At 37.9% G+C, this 12,090-nt stretch overlaps 1 long non-coding RNA gene across 1 annotated transcript; it reads right to left on the reverse strand.

The window, feature by feature from the left end:
• Positions 1-7,005: 7,005 nt before the first annotated feature.
• On the reverse strand, positions 7,006-8,970 carry LOC108708517. The gene is made up of 2 exons (XR_001934483.2): positions 8,910-8,970; positions 7,006-8,482 (listed from the first exon to the last, which is right to left on the reverse strand). It is a non-coding gene; the product is annotated as an uncharacterized LOC108708517 (long non-coding RNA).
• Between the last annotated feature and the right edge of the window lie 3,120 nt (positions 8,971-12,090).

Consider the following 12,090-nt stretch of genomic DNA (forward strand, 5'->3'; position numbering starts at 1 on the left):
CCTGGACAAAACACCAAGAAAAGGTCTCCCAGTGAATATCATGAAATTGCATGACCATCCAATCAAGGAAGATATGTCAGCTACCAGGTCAAACCAGTCCAATTACAATGGAATAACATGTCTATCAAGAGACTTTTCATTAAGCATCCCCAAACCAGTACTTACAGATAGCTTCATAAAGTATCATTTGAACATCTCCTGTTTAATTGACTGAATCTCAAGCCAAAATCTGTGTTAACGGCACCTCTCTCGCAAAAACTGACCCATTTTTTTATACTTATTTCCATATTGGACTAGGAATCACCTTGTTCCCGAGACAAGATCTGACCTCTACTACAACTTCTCTGTCTTAAACATTTTACCTGAGCCTATATTTGAATCAAATAACATTTCCTTGTTATTTTATAGAAGTACAGTTGGCATCCTGCCTCAATTTAACACCAAGAACCAGCAACAAGAAACATATTTTAGTATGTCCTTCAGTTATTATATCATCCATTCCACTAACCTTTAAACCTGAAAGCACTTAAAGAAATGGACTGCTGAATATTTTTTTTTTGTTTGTACTTTATTTGTTATCCGTTACCAATTCTCAAGATGGGCTTAATCTACTCCTTTAACATAGTAAGGGAAGAGTGGAGCCCTGTGTACACAAAGTATGGCAGCTCTGAGATGAACATGACATGCTTGTCCTGGAATGGCTGCCTGGATTTAAATAGTTTCTCCCAATACTCAAATTCAAGCAAAAGACTATGCAGGTAACTCCTATCCAGCCTCTCTGTTTTGTGATTAGACATATTATTTAGCCTGTACTTAGACAAAAGGGCTACTGACTTTTAATATACTATACTTTAAGGGGCCGATTCACTAACTTCGAGTGAAGGATTCGAAGGTAAAAAACTTTGAATTTCGAAGTTTTTTTTGGGCTACTTCGACCTTCGACTACGACTTCGAATCAAAGGATTCAAACTAAAAATCGTTCGACTATTCGACCATTCGATAGTCGAAGTACTGTCTCTTTAAAAAAAACTTCGACCCCCTAGTTCGCCATTTAAAAGCTACCAAAGTCAATGTTAGCCTATAGGGAAGGTCCTCATAGGCTTGGCTAACTTTTTTTGATCGAAGGAATTTTCCTTCGATCGTTCGATCAAACTATCTGCACTAAATCCTTCGACTTCGATATTCGAAGTCGAAGGATTTTAATTCCTAGTCGAATATCGAGGGTTAATTAACCCTCGATATTCGACCCTTAGTGAATCAGCCCCTAAATATTGACAAGGAATTCCAAATGTAGGTAGATTCCTTTTGATTTTTGGCATATTACATGAATCCCCTGTGCCTGTTTTGCTATTATGCCCCCAACATTTCGTACAATATTTGATTTAGTTAAAGAAAACTCATAGTGCATCTTCCAGAATCATCCATCCAATCTGTGCTTTGAATAGTTTCTTGACTAGTTAATCCCTGTAAAACCTCCCTCACTAACCCTACATGATTCCTCTAGAAGCTTTGGCAGAAACAACAATCTTCTTAAAATGCATAACTTAAGAGTTATGTCAGAATTCATATCAAAAGTTAAGATTTAAATACATTTGGCAAAGATAATTGAGTATGAAACAAATACAATGAAAGTCTAGTAAATCTGCATAGAAACATAGATAAGTTAGTAAACGAAAAAGTGCATAATTGTACCAGCTGTGTCTGCTTCTCCAGCATGTGATTTGCAGTCACTTCAGCCTCTATTTAACACTGTACAGTATCAATAGTGATAAATGGCTGGGTACTGTTAATAGAAAATATCTACTGTTAATTTGTTAATAGCAAATCCCAATTTTCTAATCAGAGCTTTAATATTAAACATTTTGAACTTGCACATAAAACTGAATTTATATATGCACTGGACACAGACAAATGGCCCATGGCTAGGGTAGGTTAACTTTATTTTTATCCTTAATAACCAAGGTTCTACCCATTTATATATGTGCCTAGATAGGTAAAGGTATGGCGACTCTCTTAGGGCTTGTAAAGCAAACTGTCTAACTTCCATATATATCCACCCAATTATTTTCTGTGCATGGCCTGCAAGTGCATTGAGTTGCGATGTATGATTGTGTGTTGTCACCCTACCCAAGAACACATCTACATACAAATGTGATCTGGATATTTACATGTAAAGAAAGTATAACATATACAGTTGGTGCCATAGTTCAACATACGGTTACGTATGGGGTTTGTGACACGTAAGGTATTAGAAACCCCAAGGTCCCGGTCTTGGCTCATGCTTCTGACTATAACAGCGGCCTTTCTCTTAGAGAGGAGCCCTCTGCTACTCGGATGCCTCCATGTCTTAGGGCTGAACTCCACGACTCCAAGGAGCGATACGTCGCCATGCGATGACATGTATGTGACGTGTCGGATGTCCAGAAAATAATAAGAAATCACAAGTAAAAACTACATATATCCGACTATTGGATGAAGACACAGTGTGCAGAATCTTCATCCGACAGTTGGATATATGTAGTTTTTACTTGCAATTTCTCATTCATTTACTTTATCTTCTGGACATCCAACACATTGTATACGTGTCATCGCATGGCAAAGGATCGCTCCTTGGAGCCGTGGAGTTCAGCCCTTATAGAGAGAGAGTTCTGGGCAAACAAGGGATCCAAACATGTGCAGGAAGAACAGGGAACAAGAAACTTGGTCAATGGACAGGCCAAGTCGATGCCAATCAGACAGAGCAGAACTAAATCAAGAGTCGTGTGGAAGCTTTTAGATGCCCAATTTTTCAAATCAGGTTTTTTTTGTGCTTAATAATATATTTAAAATACATTTTAGAATATCTACAATTGGAATTTTGGAAACGAATTTGAATTTGTGAGTTTTAGCTCAAAAAAAAAAATCAAATTGTAGTAAAGACTCGGATTCAAAACTTTTAACTTAACTTTTATAAATCAGTGTTGCAACTACTGAAGCCATGTTTTTTGGGAAGGGGGGGTTCTCAAATTTTAATATGCAAATTAGGATTTTCATCTGCATCTTTTGTAAACAATTTGGTTGAATCCAAAAACTGCATTTGGTGCGTCTCTACTTAAAATGTATTCATTTGCAATGGCGTGCCAGTGATATCTGGTTTATGTAAAACATGCTTTCCTTGCACCAAAGTCCCCAATATTGTAATGATACTGGGCTTTTAAGATATTTAAATGCACACTAACATTTTTGTACTGTGCTCGCTGGGGTTTCCCATAATTTTATTAACAATTTTGCCTCGTCTTTGCTTAGTAAGTGTGGCATGGGCAAGTATATAAATAGTGTTTTAACAATCAGTTGTTTGTATAGTTGTGATCAAAGGAAGTTCTACTTCCAAAGGTTATTCTCTAAATCTTTTTCTGTGCTGTGGAATGTTGAATCATTCTGGCATGGAGCTTTTATTCCTATTTATTTATGTATATATATATATATATATATATATATATATATATATATATATATATATATATATATATATATATATATATATATATATATATATATATGTGTGTGTGTGTTTGTGTATAGCACTACTGTATATGCAGCACTCTACATATTCACAATACAGTAACATTACAAACGAGGACAATTGCTGCAATAAGTGAGTATAAATACACAATAGCACGTGTAAAGAGACACAGAGCTTACAAACTCCAGTGCACAGTTTTACATTTCATAGAAAAACACAGACATTTCCTCCACTATAGGTAAAAAGATTGAAGTGATATAATGTAAGTCAGTAACACCAGGTCTCAAGTCTACTCGCTGCACATACATTCTTACTGCTTAGATATATATATATATTTTAACTTCCCATCTTTTCTGCTACCTCACAGCATATAGAGTGGTCTTCATGGTATGTATGTATGTATATTTTTATTTGTAAAGCGCTCCTTGAGGGCAAAGCACTGTACAACAAAACAATAAATTAGTAGTAACAAACAAGGGGTCATTGGAATAAAAAGTAACAATAAGTGCATTATTAGAATACAATTCTTGGTGATTTATATTTCATTTAAATTCATGTTAAATAACATTGATTCTGCATTAGATTATTGATTATTAACACTAATAATTGTAGCATCAGCTTCAGGAACAAATATAACCTCATTTTCTGCTAACGTTTGGCAACGATTACCCCCAAGTTTAGCATCTCAACAGCAGCCAAAACCCACTGAGCATGTGCAGTGCCGCTGACACTCAGTAGATGGCCTAAAAAGTTCAGAGGTTCCTGCTGACAAATAAGATGGCCTGTATCATTACAGTTGTAAGCCGTGTGCACCAAATCCAGGATTTGGCCAAGATTCTGCCTTTTTCAGCAGGATTCGGGTTCGAGCGAATCCTTGTGCCTGGCCAAACTGAATCCTAATTTGCATATGTAAATTAGGGTCGGGTAGGGAAATCACGTGACTTTTCATCACAAAATAATTGTTTTCCTTTCCTGACCCTAATTTGCATATGTAAATTAGGATTTGGTTCAGTATTCAGCCGAATCTTTCATCAAGGATTCGGCTGAATCCCAAATAGTGGATTAGTTGCATCCCTAATTTATAGCCATATTCTTTATAGGCTTTAGTTCTCATTAAAGCAAATATACTGAATATTTCCCTTTTCCATCTTTTCCCATGAGCCACCATTTGGTGTTGGTCTGTGTGCTCAGTCACCTGACAGGAAGTAAAGGAGCTATAACTGTATCAGTGTGGCAGACATGGCTCTGTCCATTCATTGGCTCATGTAACCAAGCATGTGTGCGTGTCCTTAGGTTGTGTGAGAGCACAGTGACTTGTACAAGGCATAGGATGGAGTCCATAGATTACAAAATCGTTTTTCAATCTGGGATCATCCAATTGCACATACTACTAGAAAAGTATAGTTTTCACGAAAAGCTTTTATTTGCATGAAACAGTGTTTTAACTATAAGCTGTTGTGATTTAATTGCATAGATACCGGCAATGTTTAGGGGTACAGTTTCCCTTTAAGGTGTAAAACCAACCTCATTGTGTTTCTCTTCTATTTTATAGTTGTTTCGCTGTTGTAATGGGCTTATACTGAAAGGAATACTGCCAGCCTGGAGCTGCCTCAAAGTCTTGGGAATATGTCATGTAAATTACTTTTAGTGCCCCCATTCCCTGTGTGAACCTCTGTGGCCTCATTTGTCTTATACAGGTCTTTGGGCCACATAAGATATATAATTATATAGAAAATATATATATTGTTTAAACTAAAACGTTTACATTGGACAAGCGTTATTCTTTATAGCTATCTCGGCTTCTACAACTGTTGTTTTCAAACTCTCAGATTGCACAGTACTTAGTGTTTTGAATACAGAAGACGGCCTTTTGAATTTTTTAACTTAAAACCATAAATCAGCCAGATAGTTATTTTTATTCATATTCTTCCTCCTCCTCCACTGCACTCAGCCTCACATGCTGCCACTAACTCAGCACAGCACAAAGAAAGCCAACAATGTGCTGATTCAACAGAAACCTGGAGAATATATTTAGGGTGCTTTTTTTTATTTATTTTTTATGCCGAGAGATATATATATATGCAAGAAAACATCTGGCACTTTAGAAAAAAGAAGCAAAATGTAGCATAGCGTTTCCTAAATGTAATTGCACCCAGACTTCTCTGTTGCTGAGCAAGATGCAAGAAATCTAATATCACCTTCCTTATAGGTAAATCTATTTTATAAGAATAAGTTTTCATTCACAGACACTACAGTCCCTGACAAGGAAAGCCTCCCAAACTGATCATAATTGCTTCCCATGAAATGTAACAGACAATGTATAAGGACAGATGCTGCACTACGGAACTGCTTTCTGACAGGCTATTGTTTCTCCTACTCAATGTAACTGAAGGAGTCATGGCTTGGGTTAGTCTGAGTTGGATTTTTACTGATGTTCTCATATCTGACACGAGGTGGGGCATGGGAGCATCTTTAGCAATGCAGGTGTCGGAGTTGTTATTTTGTTACCTTTCCATTGTTCTGTTGATATGCTTCTGGGGAGGGGAGGGAGGTGGTGATAGCACTGCAATTTGCAGTGCAGCAGTAAAGAGAGACTGAAGTTTATCAGAGCACAAGTCACATGGCTGAGGGTACCTGGGATACTAACAACATGTCTAGCTCCATGTCAGATTTCAAAATGAAATATAAAAAAAACTGTATGCTCTTTTGAAAAATGGATTTCAATTCAGGATTCTGCTAAAGGAGCACTATTAACTGATGCAGTTAATGTGAAAACTTTTTTTCGATGACAGAATCCCTTTAAGAACTAAAGTCACCGGTGCTTTGAATTGTGCCCATTGAGCCCCTTGGCCTATAGTGTCTCTCTCTCTCTCTCTCTCTCTCTCTCTCTCTCTCTCTCTCTCTCTCTCTCTCTCTCTCTCTCTCGCTCTCTCTCTTTTCTTTGGTCTGGTCCAATTTTTAAACAAGGTTTTTGTCATTGAAAGAAAACAGCTGAAATACTACGGCGAGGACATTCTTCTTTTGCACTGATAACATTACATTAATCTTACATTAGCTGTGTCCAATTAGCCTGTAATAGGAGGCCAGGAGCAGCTGTAGAACATAGGGAAAAGCTGCCCTAAAATATTTTCTCTGAACATGTGCAATTTCTTTCCTTTACTCCATGTGATTGTTACACACTTCTTTTCTCCCCAAATGCTGTACATAGCAATTATTGTCATCCTCAAGTATTACCTCTTTCCTCTCTGTCACCTTAACACATGAAATATTGTGTGGGACGATACTTGGCGGCTTCAAAAACCTTTGTATTTTTACAGTTACTCCGTGTATTTCACACACCAGGTTTCAGCCTCGGGATACGTTTTATCTACACGACTGCCAGGCAAACATTGCCATTGATACTGTATATTCAACAGTAACGGAGGTTGTAACTTTTTTTTGGCTTTACTTAACCTAAAATAATGTATAAAACAAAAAAATAACGTGAGTTTTGTTTGTTTACATAATGTTTACAATGGCACAGTTTTTATTTTTAATATATACAATTTTACGGTATTTATTGCATACTATTTTAAAACAAAAACAGTTTTGTGTGTTTTCAATTTTGGAATATGATGTTACAATTCCCTGTACAGACATTGGGTGGCTTTGTTAATGCCGTTTAGTAATTTTTATGACTACTAAGTGACCAGTTTTCTGTGCCTTTTATTGTTGGATGCATCATGACATATTTATTATTGTATGGAGGTCACGGAGATGTGTATTTTTGTATATTCTGCTCAGAGCAACGGTGGAAATTTGTCGTACACAATTGAGATGCCTGTGTTTGTTTCGGCACTCAGTTGAGATCTTCCTTCTCAAATAAACAAAATGCATTCACTGTACCCACAAGTCTCATTTATTTGTGTTCTCACTTCTGAACAATGATTTGACCCCCATTTTTCTTTAATACAGGTTAAAGCAAAGTGTAAAAGTAGCGCAATATTATTGGCTTCCCTTTCACCGATCCAGCTCAAGGGGTCGTTCATCTTTCAGTTTAATTTAATGGGATCCTGATGGTGAGACAAGTTGAAGTTGGTCTTCGGTTATTTTATTTTTTTCGAACAATTTAACTTTTTGAACAATTGAACAAGGTAGAAAATGGCTGCCACTCTGACAGGAAGTAACGGCTGCCCTATGATCACATGACTCACTTGAAATCAGTGGTAGTGAGGTATTGGCTAGCAAAATATACACACTGCAAAGCAATGAACTGTGGCCTATCAATAGTATAGTAAAGAGCTATATGCCCAGTGGGCGCACAAGCCCCCTCTTTTGGAATCTCAGCCGCTCTCTGGTAGCTAGGGTCCTATTTACCCTAACAACCAGGCTGACTGACAGAACACAATAAGAGACTATGAATAGGAAAGATAAGTAATAATGAAAACATATATATTACATACAAATACTGTTTAATAATAGTGGTTTCAAATCCAGACGCACACTTCTCTCTCCCTTTTCCCCCGTTCCCTTATGATAGAGCAGTGGTTTCCAAAGCTGTGTGGCTGGAACCCCTAGGGCTACAGATATTCCTTTATGTTTATCCGTTTCATGAGCTGAGGGGCCCTGGACAAATGTTGGACCTGCACTGGGGGCTTGAAAACTGAAAATGTTTTGACAACCACAGCAATAGTGGAGTCAGATGGAAGAACCAGGCCAAGCAACATGAATAAAGGTCCGGCTGATGTTCTTGCACGTTCCTCATGGATCCCTCCGCCTCACTGTCCTGCTGAACTCCACTTGACAAAAAAAGAAAGTTGGCTGCACACATAGAAATGGGGTTGGTCAGTTGGGTTGGTCTCTGTGCTTGCCAACTGACTGGATTGAATTGAAATGCTAAAATCCACTTGCTGTGTGGGTAGTTCACTATCTGACCTGCAGCTGGGACCTCTTTCTTCATTATTCCCACGGCCTATTGAGTGTGCACTGTAGGGAACAAATCTTAGAGCCATATTTATTATGCTGTGTAAAAAACGGTGGGATAATACACCACACATCCCCCAGGCTTTGCTTTTTAAAAGACAGAATCAAATTTTTGACTTCCGCCAGAAGCAATGTAAAATAACGTAGGCTAAATCTGGCGTTTGCATGGTGTAAAATAAAACATAAAACCTTGGTAAATTCGCCATTTTGTAAGTTTCTATAGTATATTATATCATCAATAATAATATCAATATACCTCAACCCACTTACTAGGGTTTTGGTTCTTTTGAGCAAGCAGACAATGAATCCACACCAATGAGCGTATATTAAAGGGATATATTGTAAAATAAATCAATTGATTGTTCTACATTACTGATTACACTTAGACTAAACAATAATTACAATATTTACAGTTATGCATTACACAAGTCTACATTGTTGTTACCAAAAAGGCAGGGGAATAGAGTTCAGCTTCATCTCTGTCTTCCCCTCTGGTCTTCATTTCTCACATGTCTTGTCCCAGGCTCCTCTGGCTTCTCCAGCTCTCTAGCTGCCTCCTCTCAGCTGCCCAGCTCCCTCACATTTGTCCAGCGTTCTTTTATCCTGGGTTCTCACCTGCCCCCACAGAAACCCTCCCAACTGCCAAGATGCTGTGATAAACCCCCAACTTGCCTGCATCCTGTTGAGCAAGTTTTCTCGCATACAAAATCAATTTTATGGTCCCCACAGCAGACATAGGCCTTAGTAGTCACAGGAAAACCTTTGTTATGATAATCAGGGCTTCATGTAAGTTCCCTGAACAACAGCTTTCATATGAAATAACAAAATCAAGATGGCAATTTCTTACAATTTGTTTTCCACAGCTTTTTACACCATTTCTTCAGCAAATTTTGTTTTACACAGCATAATAAATATGCCCCTTAATATCAACCAGTTGGTTCCCAATTCATTCCTGTGTAGCAGCTTAAAGGGACAGTAACACCACATAGAAGGTATGGTAAAATAGAGACAAATTTATACCAAAACGCTATCTATAGGGTCTATCCCCGAGTCAAACTAGGTGCCATAACTGCTGTTTGGTAACTAATAGATGAACTACACTTATTTATAGCTTCCAGCATGTATGAAACCTGCTCACTGATCAGCAAGATGGATGCTGGAAACAGGAGGGACACAGCTAAAAGTGCTGGGCAGTTCAGGGCATGATGGGGAGCGGGCTAAGTACTGGTACAAAAACAAATTTGCCAGGGTGGCTTTACTTCACCTTTAAATAAAAATCCATACAGTATATTCCCTCAAAAGGCTAACGTTTGCCTCATACGACATTTACAGACATTAGCCTTTTGCTCTTCCTAAAGCGGTCAATCTCCCCATGAATCTGTAAATGAGTCCCCTATATTGCCACTGAAATAGGGGTGAATAGAGATTGGAGGAAGCAACGTAAAGCTGAAAAGATGGGGGAAGTGTTAAACTGAGCTTTACTCCATTTTGAAAATATCGTTAAAAATTTTATTTTCTTGTTTTTGACACTTTTAACATATTCACAAAACTGTGTACAAAAATGTCTTTCACCAAAAAATGAATAGTGGTGGTTGAGTCTGTATTTTGGCAGATTTCTGTTTGGGAATATGGAGATTGTATTACACCTGTTCATACCTCCCAACTGTTCCATTTTTCACGGGACAGTCCCAATTTTGACAGGTCAACCCACTGTCCCGAGTTTCTCTTTGATCTCCTGCACTGAACAGCCAGAAAAAGATACAAAGTTTCTGAAATGTAATTAAATAAGAGCCTTTTGGCAGAGAGCCCACTTGGCAGCTGCACTTAGATACAATTGTAACGATTTGGGATAAGCCGGTCTCTTGGGGAAACTGGGACTTGCAGCTTCAAAGGCAATTCATCTTAGTCAGCAAAACTGTATTACATAATACACTGTAATTACATCACATACAACCTGACCCTAAAACTTTCCATTACCTGATAACTATTATAAAGTGGACATGGTAATTAGGAGATGTGGCCATAAAATAGACGTGCAGTACTACACATGCCAGGTCTTTTTGTCCCTCTTTCTATTTTTCAAACGTTGGAGGTATACCGGTTTTAACACCACTTTTACTCCTCCACTTTTGCAAATTTTCCCCAATATATCTATTCTATACTCAAGGACAGGGCGTGAATATTCACAGTACAAGAAATGTATCTGAAAAGTAATACATCAAGTAATCAGGATCATATACTGAGTAAATTTACTCTATTATTATTCTTTATTATTCTAAATTATACATTCTGTATAATATGACATTGTATTAATCTTATTATTCTGCATACTATTTATTATCATATTGATTTTTATGGTTTATTGTGAAAACCAAATAAAATATTTCAAACTATTACTCTCAGAATCTCAGGAATACAAAACCTTTTAATTCATTCAATGACACTCCAATTCACATGCGCCTGTCTGCTCCCCCAAACCCATTCTTTAGTAGGATCTAAAATAATGTTGATTTATTTACTTTATACAGGGATTTTCTCTCTCTCTCTCTCTCATTATAGTCACTTCACCCCAGCAGTAATACAGGAGAGGAATGATTATACAAGACTTAATTGGGGCTCAGTAAATTCTCACACACATATTGACTGATATCTACACAGGCCACAAATAACCAAGGAACAAGCTGAGGATCACTGTCCCCTAATGCTTAAAGGAGAACTAATTAGGCTAAAAATTTCATATTTTATATAATGAACTTATTGCACCAGCCTAAAGTTTCAGCTTGTCAATAGCAGCCATGATCCAGGACTTCAAACTTGTCACAGGGGGTCACCATCTTGGAAAGTGTCTGTGACACTCACATGCTCAGTGGGCTCTGAGCAGCTGTTGAGAAGCTAAGCTTCTTGAAAATTTTTATATCGGTCCCAAAAAACGCTGCAGTTTTTACTTTTTACTGGGTGATAGGCTGAAAAAGATCGTAAATTTTTTTTGGGGTACCTTCCTTCCCCTTTACATTTGGCACCTAAACTATACACTGGGCACACATGTAGGGCATTATAACAACTCTATTTTATTTTATTAAGGTTTCCTGGCCTTGTGTAGTGTAATGTAGTTGCTGCAGCATATACGGCCATTGTACTTTTAACTGCACGCCGTATGCTTATTAGGCATCTCTAGCATAACTTCGGACTGCTTATCGTACTATTGCTAGCGCAACTTCGCAACCGTTCGGTAACCTGTCCGCAACTTCGAAACTTCGTGAATTTGCGCAGCCCTGGTGAAACTACGCCTGGCGAAGTCGACACTATCGCATTTTCGACGCATAGTGAATTTGCCCCTATGTGTACAGTATATTGTGAGTGGTCCCTAAGCTCAGTAAGTGACAGCAACACAGAGCATGTGCAGTGAATCAGCAGAAAAGAAGATGGGGAACTACTGGGGCATCTATGGAGACAGATCTTTACTGCTAAAGGGCTGTGGTTGCCTTGGGCCGGTACAGATGCCCAAAACATAAAGGAGATTTAGTTCTCCTTTAAACATTAAATTAATTTGTGTATCCCTGTCCTTCGCTGAACCCACAGCAGGTGCCTCATTGGTCTCCTGGCTTAATTTGGGTTAAGGCTAAATC

The sequence above is a fragment of the Xenopus laevis genome, chromosome 2L (genome assembly GCF_017654675.1).
Source record: "Xenopus laevis strain J_2021 chromosome 2L, Xenopus_laevis_v10.1, whole genome shotgun sequence".
NCBI lineage: Eukaryota > Metazoa > Chordata > Amphibia > Anura > Pipidae > Xenopus > Xenopus laevis.